Source organism: Myodes glareolus, chromosome 13 (assembly GCF_982192425.1).
Source record: "Myodes glareolus chromosome 13, mMyoGla1.1, whole genome shotgun sequence".
In the NCBI taxonomy this organism is placed as follows: Eukaryota; Metazoa; Chordata; class Mammalia; order Rodentia; family Cricetidae; genus Myodes; species Myodes glareolus.
Genome location: NC_142038.1, coordinates 790,953 through 810,182, shown reverse-complemented (window position 1 = coordinate 810,182; position 19,230 = coordinate 790,953). Strand labels below are relative to the sequence as shown.

General features: G+C 37.4%; 1 protein-coding gene across 6 annotated transcripts in view; it reads left to right on the top strand.

Moving 5' to 3' along the window:
- The first annotated feature begins 817 nt into the window (after positions 1-817).
- Cd226 (CD226 molecule) overlaps positions 818-19,230 on the top strand; it is a 102,975-nt gene continuing 84,562 nt past the window's right edge. The window contains exons 1-3 of one of the 6 annotated variants that reach the window (XM_048419445.3): positions 819-1,043; positions 9,759-9,906; positions 15,540-15,707. The gene's annotated coding sequence lies outside the window, so the exon portion shown is untranslated. Of the gene's footprint in view, positions 1,044-9,758; positions 9,907-9,989; positions 10,148-15,302; positions 15,708-19,230 lie in introns of those variants that run through there. The other 5 variants (XM_048419448.3, XM_087895886.1, XM_048419446.3 and 2 more) reach the window with 5 other exon arrangements.

The window sequence follows — 19,230 nt, the reverse complement described above, 5'->3', positions numbered from 1 at the left end:
GATGGCCCAAACACAGATACATCTCAACTGAGGGCTGGGTAGAGGACTGTAGCCTCCCATGTGATCCATCCCCAAGTCGTCTTGGTCACTGTTATTAGCCAGGGTGACCACCTGTCCTGGAATGTGCAAGATCGTGGGTTTCCTGCCACATGGGGCTTCAGTCTTAAAGTCTCCTAGGTAGCTTTTTTGGTGATTTTAAAGTTTATTATCCAAATCAGCACACTGAGAATGAAAGGCAAGACAGACAGGTAGATAAAATGAAAGAAAATGAAAAGAAGGTAGGAAAGAAAGGAATGTAAGGAAGAATATTATGTTAAGGACATTGATTTCTGCATTGTGGACAATAAAGATTTCTTCCAATACCCTAGGTACAGAGATATTGAAAGTATAAGAGGCAAAATAACTTTTGTGACATTTGGGGTGTTAAAAGGTCCTCACTGTACTCTGCCAAGAGTGGAAAATACCTGATCTATAGCATCAGAAATGGGGGTCTGTTTTTCTGGGAACTTCAATCTTCCTGGAAGAGAGGGCTGATATAGCTGGGCAAGGATATAGGACTCCTTAGTACTGGAAGTACCATGGCTAGTCACACAGGGATAAAAGTCTGAACCCAAGTCACTGTACAGCACATACCCTTGGTTCTCAGATGACAACAGACTTTTTATTTTAACCACAACGGAGAGCTTAGTGTTATCAAATGGTGGCAGCACAGAGCAATGTGGAATACAGAGGGTGACAGAGGAGTTTTATCAGGAGACTGGCACTGAGGGAAAGAAATACTGAGTATTGGAAAACCCCTGTCCATCAGTACAGCTGGGTTGGTGCTGCTTCCTGTTTCTCAGGAAACTATCCCAAAGAACCCAGCATTTGCCTATGTCTGTGCTTATGGTCTTCATTCCCTTTAATATACTTGCAGGAATATATTTCCTGGGAACCTTGAGGCCACCAAAAGAGCAAAGGTGAAAAACAGAAGAGGAAGGAAAAGCCAGCGGCACAGGTGACGTGGATGCAGAGACTCAGGTTCTTGGTGATGTGGAAGGCAGGTGAGGAGGAGGGCATGGGCTCTCAGCCGTGTTTTACGGTGCTCTGTTTCTTGTCTGTGGGACTATATGATCCGCACAAAGCTCCTCTCTCAGAACACTGCAGAAGTGCTATATGTCTAAATATAGATTTGTGTAATCATTGCAGATAAAACACTCTCATAAGTGCATTTATCACAATGCATGCAGCCTGTCTACTAGAGATGGGCACACAGTTATTTCTAATTCTTAATAACATATCATATTACAATAAATATTTACATGTTAGGCACATATCCTTGATAACTTTGCTAAGTTTACCAGTTTTCAGGATACACCTTTTGAAGTGGTTTTGGTCCTGAGGTCATCTGTTAAAATTTCTCATATAGACTGTTTAGCTCCATAAACACACAGAAAATTTAGGAAATCCATCCGTTGGCTTTTCTACCACAGAAATGTTTGTAGTCAGTCTTGTTAATAGAGGTCATCACCATCATTTCTGGTATCTCTTTGCACACCTAATAAAAAAGTTGGCTTATAATCACTTTAATTTTTGTTGTTTACAACTGGTGAGAGTAAGATCTTGTTTCACATTCTCATCTGTTTTTATTTAATTGGGGGTATTTGTGTAACTTGTATCCTATAATTAAAATATACTTCCTTCTTATAGATTTTATTTATTCTTCTCCAGATTCTCATGTGTTTTTGCTTTATTGTTGTATACCTGACATGCCAGAGTTCTGACTTATTAGTTAGGAAAAGGTGTTGTCATATTTCTTCTAACTTTGGAGGTTTGGTGGTGTAGGTTTAAAGTGGCTGAGAAAGGATGAAAGTTACAGTCTGGAGAGATGTTTCAGTGAATAAAGTACTCATAAGTGCATGGACACATACATGTATGTATGTAAGTATGTATACATTTATGAATGTATATATGTGGAGAAAAAGCGACAGACATAGAGGGATAGAAGGGGGGACGGAGAAAAAGAGAGAGGATCTGTCTCAAACCAAAGCCTATCTTCATATTTAGATTTTAAGCAGAACCTCCATTTTAAAGGTCATAATTCCTCACTCATAATTTTAAATGAATTTGAAATTTTGGTCAATTTATTGGTCAGAGTTCTTAGTTGCAATATTTAGAAGTAAGTCTGTCTAACCCAAAAATGAAACAATGTATTAAAATGATGTAGTATACCATCTGACTAAAGGATACTCATTATCATAGAAGCTAAATATGTTTTGGAGATCTGTGCAGTACAGTGCCCATAGTTACCAGTACTTTAACGTACTTTAATAGGTGGTAAAATTTCCTAAGAAAGTGTATATTTTTTATATTCACCACCAATATTTAAATGCATTTAATCATTTTTGAAGGTTGAGATGAGAAATCCTTGGAGGTACTAGGTGCATTTATGATCTTGACTGTGGTGGGACTTTGGCCAGAATACTATATTCTTGTTTCTAAACCTGTGAGATTATATACATTAAAGAATTACATTATTTGTATCTATTCATACTTCAAAAATGATGTTTTTAAAAGGAGGCATGCAACAATTTGGGAGGTGCCTCAGTGGATAAAATACTGGCATTTATGAGAGCTGTTCATATCCTGAGATCCCTTGTAAAAGTCAGGCAGGCACGACAGCCACTTATACCACTAGCACTTACACAATGACAGGGATCCCTGGGCAAGCTGGATAGTTAGATTAGTCAAGATTGGGTTCAGTGACGATTCTGTTCAATAAATAAGGTGGAGAATTGTCAATGAAGAATTCAACTCCAAGCCTCTATGGACAAGCACACACACACACACACACACACACACACACACACACACACACAATGGTAAGAAAGGTTATGGAACATGGGATATGTCCCAGAATAAATGGGTAATGGAGGCAGCAGAGGCTTACTCAATGCAACACATCATTTTTTTGCAGGTTACTGTGTTCTCCTCTGCCTGTGTTCTGTTTACCGTATTTGCTAGTTCATTGCACTCAGTGAACTCAGGCTAAGGCCAACTAGAACCATTAATTTCTAAATGGCACCATTTTCTTCCTCCTGTGCTGCAATAGTAAACCCCTAATATCTGCTTGAATCATTTTTATTTTTAAGGAAGTTGTCAGAGGGTGTAGGCACTGCCAAATCAGCAGTTCCTCTCATTGTAGAGGTTTCTATTCATCATTCGCTCAGTAGTTTTAGCTTTCTGTCAGTCTTAATAATTATCCTGGTTGATTGTTTTATCACGCACTATAAAATGGCAACATATATCTATGGTGGCAGTTTTTCTATATAGTAGTTGAATTTTTCTAGAAGGATCAATTTAGATTACTCTGTGATATAATTTGTATGTGAACAATGAGATAAAGACTCATTTCTTTCCTCTCTTATACTTTGTTAGAACAATGTATTGGTGCCCTGGAAACATAGGAAAATAAGAAAGAGGAGTTAATGTGATGTCTTTGTAATGAAGTGAGTCTTAATGTGTCTCCTAACTCTGTCAACAGATGGTAACACCAAAGAGCATTGATTAATTTTAAATGATAGAAATGCCCTTTTAAGGGTCTATAGAAATGCTGGAAGGAGGAATCTGTCTATCTCAATGAGTGGCAGCCAATCTTCATTCAGTTTGACTGATTTTTCTGTCTTGTCTTCATTTGTTCTTCTGGGGAGAACTTTGAGAGTGGAGCGGTTCCATTTGTGTTAGGATGCTTCTGCTGTTTGCTTCCTGGTTGATTACTGGTTATGTGACAGTCTTATATTTCTCCTATTTGCTGATTGAAAATATGTAGCATTATATTGGGGAGAATAAGTTCACATTTGTAGGACCCTCATTATGGGGTGCCTTGCATTCTTTTGTCAATTACATAAAGCTAATTGTTGAACTCTTTATATTACAATATTTTAAAATTCTTCTAGAATCAGCTGACAAAACTGCTATTGATAGTTATATCATTTATTGCTATGTTTTTATTGTTGTGAAAAAAACATCTTAATCAACAGCTATTTAAGAAGGATGGGGTTTATTTTAACTTTCAGTTCCAGAAGGACAGAATCAAACAACAGTATGGAAGGCAGTAGCTGGAATCTGGTTGATCACATCTCTATGTACAAGAAGCAGAGATAGGCAGAGGTGAGGGAGAGAGAGAGAGAGAGAGAGAGAGAGAGAGAGAGAGAGAGAGAGAGTGGGGCAAGGCTATACACTGTCAAAGCCCACCCCTAATGATATATTTCTTCCAGTAAGGTTCCACTATGTAATGGTTCCAGAATATCACCAAACAGTACTATCCATCAAAGACCAAGTATTTAAATACATAAACCTTTGTGGACAATTCTTATTTAAACTACTACATATCCATCAAGAAAAAAGTAGCTGTCTTGATTCTCTCTACAGTAATAATATCAATAACCTTGTTATAGGATATGATCATCATGAGGGTTGTAACTGGCTAGTTTTGTGTGTCAACTTGACATGAGCTAGAGTCATCAGAGAGGAAGGAATCTCAGCTGAGGAAATGCCTCAATAAGACCCAGCTATAAGGCATTTTATCAATTAGTGATCAATGGGGGAGATCCCAGACCATTGTGAGTCGTGCTATCCCTGGGCAGTTGGTACTGGATTCTATAAGAAAGCAGGCTGAACAAGTCAGGGAAAGAAAGAAGCAGCCCTCCACCATCATCAGCTTCTGTCTCTAGGATCTTGCCCTGTTTGAGTTCCTGCCCTAACTTCCTTCAGTGGTGAACAGCAATGTTGAAGTGTAAACTGAATAAACCCTTTCCTCCCCAACTTGCCTTATGGTCATGGTGTTTTGTTACAGCAATAGAAACCCCAATTAAGACAATTTAGTTCTGGGAGTGGGGTAATGATGTGGCAGACCTGACCATATTTTTGGGAAGATTGTGAAGGATTTTGTAACTTTGGGCTGGAAGAGCCATTGAGTGGTAAGAGCTCTGTGGGATACTCTATGGGAACGTGGAAGATAAGAAGGTTGAGAGCAGTGCAGAAAATGGAGTCTTGACTTGTGAAATTTCAGAAGAAATATTAAACGCTATACCAGGACTGTTTGTTATTTTGAATTAAAATTCTCTGGTTCTACTTAGCTGGGGTTGAAGGATCTGCTGTGATTAACAAGATATCAGAACAACTAACCTTTATGTTACTGGGATATTTGACACTGCTTAACTGGAGCTAATGAATTAGTGGTGTTTAAAAAGAGAACAGCATCATTGAGGTCAAATCTTCTGAGAAGTGTTTTCTGAGAGCACCGAGAAACTGTGTTCCAGAGGTAGTTATTGTTGTACCTCATGGTGGCAGCAGAACTTGGTAATGTGTACTTGTCATGCACGTGGTGCTGGTTTTGAAGAAGTACAGCTGAGGCTTGACACTGTGGGAGGCCAGAAAAGACCATTTGTGAAGGTGCAGTTTTAGTAGCAGTTGTAGGTTCATAATTGAAGGGGTCATGCAAAAAAGTTGAAGCTCGGCAAGATGAAGAGAGCCTATGAGAGGCTATGGGTGAAAGTACAGCCCAGTTGCAGCCGAAGATCCCAGCATTTTTGGAGCTGCTAGTGCCATGGGATGACCACCAAGGACAGCAACAGTAGTGGCGTGGAACCAGTCAGACCCTATAAGACAAGCTATGTGTGCTGCAGAGCTGGAGAGGTGACCTAAAGTCATTGGAGTCGTCCAAAAGATCATGAGTGAATCCCAGATAATTGAACATTGAGTTACTTATACGGTTAGAGTTTGATTTTGTTGGTTCAGATTGCGACAGTGCCCTGGTTGTATCCCCTTGAAGAGGGTATTTAGTTTTGATTTTTAAAGGATCCTACAGATGAAAGACTTGAACTTTTAAAAGAGATTGGCTATTTTAAAGAGACCAAAATTTTATTGTGTTGGAATTTATAAAGACTGTGAGAATTTGAAAATTATTTATTATTTTAAAGTGAGATCCTGGGGATGAATAAGAATGGAAGGGTTGTGGATTAATAGTGATGTATCTGTCTGTCAAGTTGACAAGAGGTCAGTTGTGCTGGCTGGATTTGTGTGTCAACTTGACACAAACTAGGATCATCAGAATGGCAGGAACCTCAGTTGAAGAAATGCCTCTATAAGATCCAACTGTAAATCATTTTCTCAATTAGTGATCAATGTGGGAGGTCCCAATCCATTGTGGGTGGTGACATCCCTGAGCTAGTGGTACTGGGTTCTATAGCAAAGCAGGCTGAGAAAGCCAATAAGCGACACCTCTCCATTTCATTTTCTGTGCATCAGTTCCTGACACTAGGATTCTGCCCTATTTTGAGTACCTGCCCACAACTTGCTTTATGGTCATGGTGTTTGGTTGCAGCATTAGAAACCTTAACTGAGACAAGAATGGTGGTGGTGGTGGTTAGTATGTGTTTGCATGTGAACACAGAGCTAGGAAATGAGTACAAATGATATAGTTATTTGTTAAAACTTACTTGTATAAATATGGTTTGATGAGATAGGGAGTAGAAAAAACAAACTTTCCATCCTTGATCCTATAGATAGTAAGTTATAATTTTTTTATTATAGTTGACTATGATTTTAAATACACGTTGACTCATGTGTAGACAATGACTGTTTCAGTCAATGTCTGGGATTTAATTCAGAGCCCATTGAATCATTTTGAGGATTATTTGGCCTAACACAAGAACATTTATAACATAAAATTAGTGTGTTTATGTTACAATTTTTAGTTGAGTTTCTTTTCTTACTCGCTGGGGAAACGGTGAGTTGTGGAAGAAAAAGATCTATGCTTTGGGAAGAAGATGGGATGCAAATTAGAAGTAGTTATGGAATATATTCTATAAAACCTGACAACTAGAAGTTATTACTCCATCCTCATTTAGCAAGCGTTGGTTACACCCTACCCATTTGCCAGGTGATAAAAAAAGAACAATGGATAAGACTTCACGTGCCTCATTCATTCATTCATTCATTTTGGTACTTTGTGACTGCTCTTGAGCTTATTATATGACTTTGAATTTCTGCTCCTCCCACTTACATTTCCCCAGTGCTGAGTTCATAGGCATGTACAATCAAACCCACTTTGAAAGCATTTATCAGGCTATAATAAGAAAAGCACTCAAGAAAAATATGATATGTGCTTTAGTAAATACATCCTGAGGTTGCTAGATCACAGGAGGGATACCTAAGTCTGACTTTGGAGACCCTCTCCAATCAAGACAGAATTTTATGAAAGATATCTGAGCTGAGACATGTTTGATGGAAGAGCAGTAAGAGAAATCTAGGAAAGGGACCTTTGTATGCATATACTGTACTCTACTTGACCCTAGTCTTCAAAATGTAAAACATTAGTTATGTCTGAATGGAAGCTTGAAGTTATCAGAATACTTGTGAGATACAAAGCTGGAAAAATGGCTCACTTGGGAAAAGTGGCTCACTTATAACAGGTCTTGACAGTAAAGCTTGTCTTTCCTAGGACACTGAGGCATTGCAAGAGATGATGGAAATAGGTAGGTGTTTTAGAAAACTACATTGGACCAGAGAAAGTACTCTGAACATTTGTGTAATTTCCTCTTACATGCTTTCAGACATAAAGATAGTCTAGTCTAACAGATAAAGGCTATCCTGTATCAAGATGCAAAAATAATGTACAAGGCCTTATAAGTTTGGCCTTATAACTATTTTTCATTTGCCAAATGCAGTCTTATTTTCCTAGCATTTCCATGCCTTCAAGTCCTCAGGCATCAGTCACATCCTTCAAGTTGACTTGACCAACAAGGAGACTTCATAATCTAGTAATCACAACAACAAATAAAATTGTTATCCTATGGTGTTCCTAAACCTGGAAGGAGCCATGTGATTTCTTTGGGGGAACAATATCTAAGAATAGCATGAATGGCTCTCCTTGTGACAAGACCCTGGAGACTCTGACCCACTTTGCAAAGACCTGTGGGCAGTTCACTGCATGATTCTTCTGCACATGACCCTAGGAGCATGTGCTAAGTGCTCTCTTTGCTTTCACTATACTAGCCATTGCTGGCCTGAATGAGTAGCAGTAGGTCATGAAGTTTAATATTGCATATTTGCATAATTATTTTGGAACGAATGAGTTTAGGTGCAAGAGTCTTTGAGAAATAGTATTAAATAGATGATATCAGGATTTAATGGAAACAGTCTAGGAACAAGAAATGAAGTAGAAATATAGAAACCCATAGTTTCCTCATTTTTAATAACTGTGCTAATACTTTAAGAAGTTGAGAGATAAACTGAAGGACAAAGGACAAACAATGTCAATTATTAACAGCAAATTTCCAAGCTATGTTGCCTATAGGACAAATGAAAAAGCCTCAGAAATCTTGAAAAGATAGATTTAACACAACTTCTTGTTGTTTGCTGGCAGTGTGCTGCAACTCCTTTAAGAGAGGTTTTCCTGATTCAGTGATAGCAGGAAAAAAAATTGCGCAACTTTGAAATGTCAGCTTTCTGGGCCATGCTGCCACCATGACCTCTGGTTCTTTCAGGAGGCTGAGCGTTTAAATGGGGTTTGTAAGCAGCCTGTTACAGATTGCTTAATGGCTTAAATAGATCAGCTGCATACTTGGAACTAGGGTGGTGTGTGCAACTCAGAGTCAGTGAACAGACCTCTTCAGCAGTGTTGGACTGGGAGGGGCAAGCAGGCTGTGCTATATATACCTTAGCAATGCTACAACTTAGACTCTTAACAAGTGCTTAGCATTTTAAGAAGTGATTCTGATCAGAAAATAGTTACAGATCTGTAATAAATCCAGATGGAAAAGACCTCTAAATGGGTCACAGTGTTGAATAAATTTTTGTAGCCTTGGGAGAGAAAAATAAAAAAGTATACACAGTTATAAAAGAAAGTAATTGGTTTATAAAAAATAAAACACAGTGTTTAAATAGACAGAGTATAGAAAATAATAGATTAAAGAAGTAAAGATAATAAATATTAAAAAGTAATAGAGTAAAAATAATAAGCCATGTAAATATGGAATATATACAGAGACTCTGGATTATGTATATTATTGTGTTTTCTTTGAATTTTTTGAGTATGAAGGAGCTAAGTACAGAGAGACATTTCATTGTATGGACTTCTAAGTTAAACTGACATAAAGATATTTTGATTCCAAAATTAGAGTCAAAGGATATGTTGCTTTGGAAAAGAGCTTTTTTTTCTTTTCCAGAGAGGGTGAAAACCTGTGGAATCATTCAAGGCTAACATGCTTTAAAGGATAAAGACCTCCTGAAAGGTTGTTGTGATACCCTTCAAAAAATTACTTTGCCCAACAAAAAGCAGGAAGCAGTTTGGAGAGAACTATGCCCATATTCCCAAATATTGTTTATAAATATTTCTTTACATTTAAAGGGAAAATACTATAGAGATTTTCATTGGTATGGATCTTGGTTTATTGATACAAATTTAAGATCAATATTGTTATATGTATATTTCTGCTCTTGATTAAGGTATTGTGTTTGTGCAGCCCATTTAATAGATTATAGATTGTTAATAGTTAATAGATAATAATCTATAGTAGTCAAGCTTGTAGTCATATTAGTTAGATTTTCTATATATGTAGAATATGTAATATGTAGTCATATTAGTTAGATGGTCAGAGATATATTTCAGATGGATAGGTATTCTTCAAATCTTTCAGAGACCTTCAGAATATGACACTTAAAATGTCTAAATTATTAACTCAAAACTTTTCATGAGACACCTCTGCTCCTGGCAGCATTAATTACTTCAAGAGGAAGACGGCATTGAAGAGGGTCTTTATGGTGTTGGTTAGCAATTTGGACAAGAAACTGCTCTTGCCTGAACTGCTTGATGAACTGGACATACAGGACCCACAGAGAAATGACTGCTGAACTTGCCTAAAGGTGAGGCCATTCTTCAGGGTTCTTGCTTCATAAACAAGTCTGCTAAACATTCTGCAGGACACAGAAAAATGTGACTGACACACTGCTAATATAGGCAGAAATGTCTTTGAAATTTCCTGCTGCATGGAAAAGTCTGCCAAATGCTATGGGCCTGTAGGCTGAAGATGGATGCCCCAATGGTACAGAAGAACTTTGGGTGACTCTTCAGGCAATGAGATGTCTCTTTCAATTCCAGAGTTTTGTAAGTTGCTTACATTGTAACTCCTGTTTACTTAGGGAGCATTGTATCCCTCTTGAGTCTTGAATGGAATTGAAGAATAAATAGTAATAATATAGGTTTCCTTAGTTATGATAAAAGATAAAATAGATATAAATATTTTAACTGTAATTCTTGCTTGATACCTGCTTTGTTATATGTGATTTTTTTATGTTAAAGTTAAAACCTTCCTCTTATATTTAAACAGAGAAGGGGAGGTGATGTGGGATTCCCCTCTATATGCTGTAAATACCATTGGTTAACAAAAAAACCTGCTTTGGCAGGATAGGGTAGATAGGTGAGGAAAACTAAACAATGCTGGGAGAAAGGAGTCAGAGACAGGAGAAGCCATGTAGTCCTGCAGGAGACAGATGCCAGAACTTTAGCTGGTACAAAGATTAATGGAGATGGGTTACATTAAGATATAAGTGTTAACGAATAAAAAGCTACAGCTAATGGGCCAAGCAGTGTTTTAAATAATATAGTTTCTATGTGATTATTTCTGGAGTCTGGACAGCCAGGAAATAAACAAGTAGCCTCATTACAACAGAATAGGACATTTGAGAAGGGATTGTAGGCAAGGAATGCCTAGAAATGATGTTTCCTCTGGGAATGGCAAAAACTAAAAGGTGTCAATCTTCTGGATTATGTAGAAGATGTGGCATAGGCTGACATTGGACCAATCAATGTAGGTCAACAAAAGATAAACAAGGCAACCTGATACCATTAGAAAACTCCTTGGGAAGCCTCTTGCAGGCCCCCAAGTTAAATGTGGTCCAGTCACTCCCAGTCACTGTGGAGAGCATGTCTCACCAGGAAAATTTAAAAATCTAGTACCTTCTGTAAAAAAACCATACTGTTCTAGATGATAGAATAAACATGGAGAATGAATCAAAAATTCCATTAGGAAATAGGACACGTATATTTTGGCAGACTTCTATAAATGATCAAAGCTAAATGTGTATATAAATGGCATTGTAATTGTGGGATTGATAGACATGGGTGCAGACATGCATATCTTGTCATCCAAATTGGTCTCTTCAAGAGGCAGATGTTGCATTCCTAGGAATTGGGTCCCTATCTCAAGTGAAACAAAGAATGAGATGCGTTGAATGTATAGGGCCAGAAGGACAAAGAGGAAAGCTGAGGCCATATATGGCTAATATCACAGTGAATTTATGGAGTCATGACCAGCTGTGGCAAAGGAATGCCCAGATTAACATTCCTGCAGTCCTAAGGATATTATAAGTACTATAAACAAAGGTTACCAGTCATTCAGGCTGTACAAGAACACAAAACAAATAGCAAACCTTCAGAGGTACCAACAGCCCTATCTTTAAAATGTTAGCAGAGAAACCAATATGGGTTAAACAATGACCTTCGACAGAAGAGAAACTGCAGGCTTCAGAATAGCTTGTGTAGGAGCAACTAGATGCTAATCATATTGAAGCATCAACCAGTTCTTGGAATTCTCCCATATTTGTTGTTAAAAACAAAGCTTGAAAATAGAGAATGGTGATAGATCTAAGAGCAGTGAACAAGGTAGTTCAACCTATCGGCCCTTTACATTCTGGAAGTTCTTTGCCTTCCTTATTACCTAAAGCATGACCTTTTGTAGTTATTGATTGAAAAGATTGTTTCTTTACTATACCTTTACAGGAAAAGCATAGAAAAAAAATTGCCTTCACAGTGCCTTACTTATAATAATTCCTAGCCTACTAGGAGATATGAATGGACCATTTGTCCTCTGACAATAGCCCAACTGTGTGACAATACTTTGTAAGTGAGCCATTGGAAATAATACGTAAACAGTTTCCTAAATCTATAATTTACCATTACATGATTGACATTTTGGTATCTGATTCAAATGTAGATACTTTTGAAGAAATATTTGAGGAAGTAAAGAAAATTTTGCCTGAATGGGGATTACAAATTGCTCTTGAAAAAAATACAAATAGAAGATTCTGTCAATTACCTAGGTTATAAAATAGGTTTACAGAAAGTTAAAACACAAAAGGAGTAAATTAGGAGAGAGCAATTGTAGATTCTCAATGACTTTCAAAGATTGTTAGGAGACATTTTCAGTCTATGATCAGCTGTTGGGATAATGTCTGATTGAATAATTCATTTAAACAAAACCTTAGATGGTGACAAAGACTTAAATAGTTTCAGGGAATTAACAACTGAAGCTGATAAAGAATTAACTGTGGATAAAGAGAAATTACAGGAGGTACACATTGATTGGGTGGATCCAAATCTTAATTGCATCCTTGTCATTTTGCCTTCTAAAATTTCCCCCAAAGGATTTTTAATGCAGAGGGAAGAGATTATCTTAGAATAAATCTTTTTTTTAACCACATAAACCAAATAAAAAATTAAAAACTTATATGGAAAGTCTCTGAATTAATTATAAAAGAAAGTTGAAACTTTGTCAACTAGCAGGAATAGACCAAACAGAGATTATAGTGCCTTTTACTACTCATATAATTAAAAAATTATGGGAATACAATGAACCCTGGCAAATATGTTGTACTAATTTTTTAGGAGAGATTAATAGCAATTAATCTCTAATGGTCCAGCATATGTCTCTAACCTTATAAAGAGAACTACTTGGATTCTTCCCTGCATTTTATGTGACACACCAATAACTGAAGCCTGTATATTTTATACTGGTGCAAATTAATAAAAAAATGCTGGTTATAAATCAGACGGTTTAGGTAAGGTGGAACAAAGACCTTATAATTCTTTCCAAAAGGCAGAATTATTTGCTATTCTCATGATACTAAGGAATTTTAAAGAATCTTTCAATATTATTACTGATTTGCAATATGCAGAAAGAGTAGTCATACATATTGAAAGCCACTTAATTTATACCAGATGATACAGAATTGACTTCATTATTCATACAGATTCAAGACATAAACAGAAATAGACTTTGTCCCATATCATAACATATATTTGATCCCATATGGGTCTGCCAGGTCCTCTAGCACAAGGTCTTGCTAAAATTGATTGATTATTGATTGGAAACATACTGAAGGCCTCAGAATTTCTGTAACATGATGGGGCTGGCTTGTTCGGATTTCTGTCCTGCCCTGTTCCCCCAGCCTGTTTAGCCCCAAAGAAAATAACACAGAGACTTCTTTAAGTTATAAAGCTGATTGGCCCATTAGGTCAGGCTACTTATTAGCTAATGCTCATGTCTTGATTAACCCATTTTTCTGATCTATGTTAGCCATGTGGCTCAGTACCTTTTTCAGTGGGGCAGCTCACATCCTGCGGCTTCGGTGATCTGGGCAGGAGTGGGAGGAATCAACTTCCTCCTTCCCAGAATTCTCTTGCTCTCCTTGCATCATTTCCACTTCCTGTCTGGTTTTCCCACCTACACCTCCTGCCTGGCCAATCAGTGTTTATTTAAAACATCATTGACAGAATACAGACAATTCTCCTGCACCAAATTTCATTTAAAAATCATCATGTCAGTAGCAGAGGTTTAAAGGAAGAGTTTTCTATTGCATGGTAACAAGCTAAGGAAATTATAAAGAGATGTTCTACTTGCTCTTTCTATAACCAAATACCACTACCTTCAGGGAATAACCCAAAGGATAATCAAAGGAATGAAATCTGGCAAAGGGATGTGTTCCACTTTACAGAATTTGGAAAATTAAAATATGTACACCACACCATTGACACTTACTCAGATTTTCAATGGGTACCTGCCTTGAGCTCAGAAAAGGCCGATTCAGTAACCATGCATTTATTAGAAGTTATAGCCATCATGGGTATACCTCACAAATGCAGAGAGGTAATGGTCCAGCATATGTCTCCAAGAAAATGGAACAGTTTTTTGTTTATTATAATGCAAAACATATTACAGATATACTAAACAATCCTACAGGTCAGGCACTTATAGAAAGATCAGACTGAAATATAAATGATATGTTAAACAAACAGAAATGCATGGAAAATACCCCCAGAAATAGATTGCATAATGCTTTATTAACCTTAAATTTTCTTAACGCTAATGAATAATGAATGATGGCCGCAGAGAGATATTGGATTATAGAAAAACTTCTGAATTAAATCAGCCAGTGTAAGTCAAGGATGGGATGACCTCAGAATGGAAACCAGAAGATGTGCTACTTTGGGGAAGGGGTTTTACACTTGTTTCCACAGGAGAAGAAAAGCTATGGATACCATCATACCCCAGCTGATATATCTACAGCACAACGTCTTCACATAAGACTTAGGGAACATAATGGGAGAGAGAGTGGAAAGGTTTTAAGAACCAGAAGATCAGGAAGTCTGCCCTGAGATTGTGTTTCCCTGACTTGATAGGGAAGTTATACCCATGATATCCCAACAACATGCTGTCTAAACAAGACCTGAATAATGATAATACCATTAGACTTGCTAACATGAAAGGGGGAAATCTCATGGGGTCCCACCTCTAACGAAAAACAGCAGGCCACTTACTAGTTTTTAGAGAGGGAAAATTATATTCTCCAGGGATTGATCTCCTCTAATTTATTATACAATACAAAGTTATCAACCATGAAGTTATATACCTACAAGTAACAACTGTAAATTGATTCATTTATATATTTATATGTAAAAATAATAAAAGAGGCCATCAATTTGAGAGGGAGTGAGGGTGCATGGGAGAGGTTGGAAGTAGGAAGACAGGGAAGGAAGGAATGATGTAATTATATTTTAATTAAGAAATTTAGCAATAACAAAAAGATGTTGCCAAATAAATAGGTGGCATTAATTTGCACTCCTTTATGTGTGTGTTCAGGCTAAAGATTGATATCAGATGTCTTCTTCTATCACTTTCCACTTTACTTTTTGACTGGCCAGAAAGGCCCAGAGAAATTCTTGTCTCTGCTTCCCTGGTACTACAATTACAGGTGTCTATTTTTTGCACCCTACTGTTCACTTTAGTGCAGGTCCTCATGCTTGTGGAGCAAGTCCTTTACCAATTGAGCCATCTCCACAGAACTCTGAGTTCATTGGGGTGTGTGTATATCACTGAATATATGGCAAAGAAGAGGTGTGTGTGTGTGTGTGTGTGTGTGTGTGTGTGTGACAGATAAGATCTGAGATAGCAAAGCTTCCTGAATCATAGATACTACTGAAGGTACAGTTCTCTGATTGGCAGGAAGAAATGGGGAAATGAAAAGAATGAAATGAGCTTCAAGTTTAAAAATTACATTTAGTTTCAGTTTGGGGTTAGAATGGAGTTTGGAAAGTGCATAGAGGCTCTGAAGTCTCTCTGAGTTTTTTTTATGAGTATGAAACAGTAAAGTTGCTGCTAGCTGCAGAAGATTTCTTGACTTCAATGAAACCTGTTCTATGGACTTGTGCTTTGTATCAGTGGCTACTTGGAGAGGCTGTGGTGGAAAGAAAAACCCAACAGCAGGGAAGAGCCCGCTTCCAGAAAGAAGCAAGTTCCCTGTGCTGGCCAGTGGCTAGGAAGCCCTAAACAATACCACATAGTAGTTGGAACAAGAGTTACAGCCAGAGAGCATTAATTTGCATCAAGGTGAGTAGCCTTCTTAGAAAGATTGAACTCAAGTTTTATGTAGTGCTATAAACTCATATCTGTGAGTGATGTAAAATTACAAGCAATACTGTCTATGGAGCTAAGGGGTTTACTGGAAAGGGGAGGGGAAAGAAAGGAGGCCTGGGAGGGAGGTGATGGAATGTGGTGAAAATGCAAAAACACACTTGTATGAAAAATGTTCTATGTAACCTAGTAATACGATTAATATATGCCAATAAAACACCGGGTGTGACTGAGCTGCTATTTAAAACAAAAGCTTGTGGTACAAGTAGATAATATAGGGCAGGAGTTCTACAGAAAACAGCTGTTGTTGCTTGAATGTCAGTGCTCTGTAAACCTGTGATTTCAGCGATGGGCATCGTTTTTCATGCTATGAAAAGGTTATCAAACTTTTCCTGTGGAAGACTGTAGTTCAAAGATAGCCAGACAACAACTAAACAGATGAGAAGGACTGTGATCCAGCTAACTTTTATAGAAACCAAGCAGTGGACTGGACTCTCCTCACGGGCCACAGTGTGTAACTCTGTCTCAGAAGATCACTGCTGAATGCAAACAAAGGTTTCTGACTTGAATGGGGTGGGGTGATAGTCACTTAGTGACAGTTTAATTATAGGAGCAGGATTACAGCTACTAAGATTTTAAGAGAGCCATGGTGCAGATGAGACTACAATGTCCAAATTGATGAAGACTCTCTAGAGGATGTTCACTGGGGCTTAATTAGAAATCAAGACCGTAGTGTTTCTTTGGAATCTGCCTGGAGATGTAAGGCCCGGAGCAGCTAGGCTATGGTATCCTAGCAAGTAGGCATCCTCTGCTTTTAAGAACAAGAACTGAAACAAGATTTCATACCTGTAATCTCTCCAATAGACGTCATGAGTTTTCGGAGTTGCATTACTCTCCTCGGCTTTCCCGTGATTTGAGTATGAGAGCTATCACAGGGGTGTTCCAGGGTGAGTTTGGGAGGGAAAGGTGCCATTGGTCATTGGAGAATCCTCCCAATCTTAAGAAGTAGTAGAGACACTTAAAATCACAATGTATCACAGATTTCAGATGCAATAAAGTCAAAGAAATGGAGAGGGGCTAGAAAGAACGCATCTGAAAATGCTCCCCAGAACCATACAAGAAAGCTCTGGGGACAGACCCCTGTTCATGTGCATTGCTGTGATGTTTTAAACAGTGGAAAAACCTAGGAATATGTTGATTAATGGCTTTATCCAGGACAAAGCTCCTTTGCACAGACAGCTCTATTAGAAAAAAACTTCTCAAGCCAAAACCTCTTCATAAATCATGCAAAAAAAAAAATGACTGCCAACCTCACATAAATAGCTCAGCTGCAATCTCTATTTGTCTTTAGTAAGATGTTGATAAATAGGGCTTGTCCTCAGCAAAGTGGTAACAGCCAAACTTTTATCTTCAACTGCAAGTCTACTGGTACCTTTGTAAATGAATCTGACCTCTAGGTGCTCAGATTTCTAAATGTGAGCGCATCTGAGCTCTCATGTCTGATGAGCTGAAATTAGATAACTTGGAAATGAACCACACATTGCTATCTATTAGTTGATATCAAGGCCGCTCCCATAAACCTAGTCTATTACTCCTAGAGAGGAGATTTCTTTCTGTTCTATTTGTGATTCACTGAACATGAAGTCAAATCACACCTAATTCCATTTAAATCTGTAGGAATACACTGTTACTCTGATTTGTTTTTCTACATCATACCACGTTACAAAATCCTGACCCCTTTCTTTTCCTGAACACACACACATGCACACATACACCACACTCATTTAGAAAAATTTATGTTTTAATCTCTCAAACTCTTATTTGAAAACCTGGATTATGATCTTTTAACAATTTATTTATTTTTATTTCATGTGCATTGGTGCTTTGCCTGCATGTATAGATGTATAAGGATGTCAGATAGCCTGGAACTGAAGCTACAGACGGTTTGAGCAACCATGTAGGTGTTGGGGCTTGAACTCAGGTCCTCTGGGAGGACTACTGGTGCTCTTAACTGCTGAACCATCTCTCCTGCCTCTGATCATTTTTTTTACTATATATTTATAACTGTTGCCACAAGTGTTGTGTTATAGCATGTCACTGTACTATGTTCTTACAATGTCCTAGCTTAATGTGGACCCAATTAGAATAGGGTAGGTAGTTGGGGGGTCAAGTAATAATATATGATGAACAGCAAACTGTACTGAGTTCTGCAATTGGGAGTACAGAGTATAGTGTCAATCTTGATTGTAGCAGTATTTGTTTTATGATAGTAAAATAAATAAAAAAGTAATTGTTATATGTGTCTGTTTAAGTTGTCTTTAGTAGATTTGTAGGGACCTTTGATAACCATTTCTCTTTTGGGTGATTTTATTTATTTGTTTGTCTGAGTATTTCCATCTATTTTTATGTACTACATGTGTCCAGTGCCTACAGAGGCCAGAAGATGATGTCAGATCCCCTGGAACTGGAGTTACAAATGGCTGTGGGTTTCCCTCTTGGTTCTGGGAATTAAAACTGGGTCCTCTGGAAGAGCAGCCATAGATCTTCATCTTGAGCCCTTTCTCCAGCCTCAGTAACCACCTATTATCCACGCTGAAACACTTTTTATCACCCCTTAAGAAAACTTTTTAAGTTAAGTAATCACTACCCTTCCTATTATTCTGTCAGCCTTTGCACCATCAGTCTGCTTTGTATGTCATACAGATTTATCCATTCTGGCAACCATTTGTGCCTGCACTGTTTTATTTATCTTCCATAACCATTCATATCAAGGCATGAATCAATGCTTATTTCTTATTGTGACAGAATAATAACCCCTTATATGGTTATATTGAATTTGTTTATTCCACACATAATTCAGTTTGTTTTCATCTTCTATTTCTTGTGAACTGTGCTGCTATGAACAGTGATGTGTGAATGAGTATTCAGCATTTGTTTTTAATACTATGGGGGTCCATTTCAAGGAATGAAAATGTTACGACCTGGAATCCTATGTGAGGAATAGAAAACTACTCTCTACAGAAGCTTCATATCCCTCTTAGTTATACACAAAAGTTTCAACTTAGTCACAGCATGATTGCATCTTTTCTTTTTTTTATGATGGTCTTTTAAATGACTATATAGTGATTTCTCTGTGTAGTTTTTATCTTATTTATCTCATAATTAATGATATTGAAAACCTTTTAATATGTTTCTTGGCCATCTTCTTTGAAGAAATGTCTCTTGAAGTACTTTGCCCACTTTTAAGCTGGGTTATATATTTGCATATACCAGTCAGATATTTAATTCACAAGTGTTTTCTTTCATTATCCTGGCTGGGTTTTCAACTTCTTGACATCTCTTTTGATATGTAACATTGTTAACATTTTAGTAAGTCTCCATTTACTTTTTCTTTTATTGTTCATACTTTTGGTGTCATAGATAATAATACATAGTAAATTCCAAGGCTATGTAACTCTTACATTTAAGTCAGTTCATTTGATATAGTTCTTGTGTACGG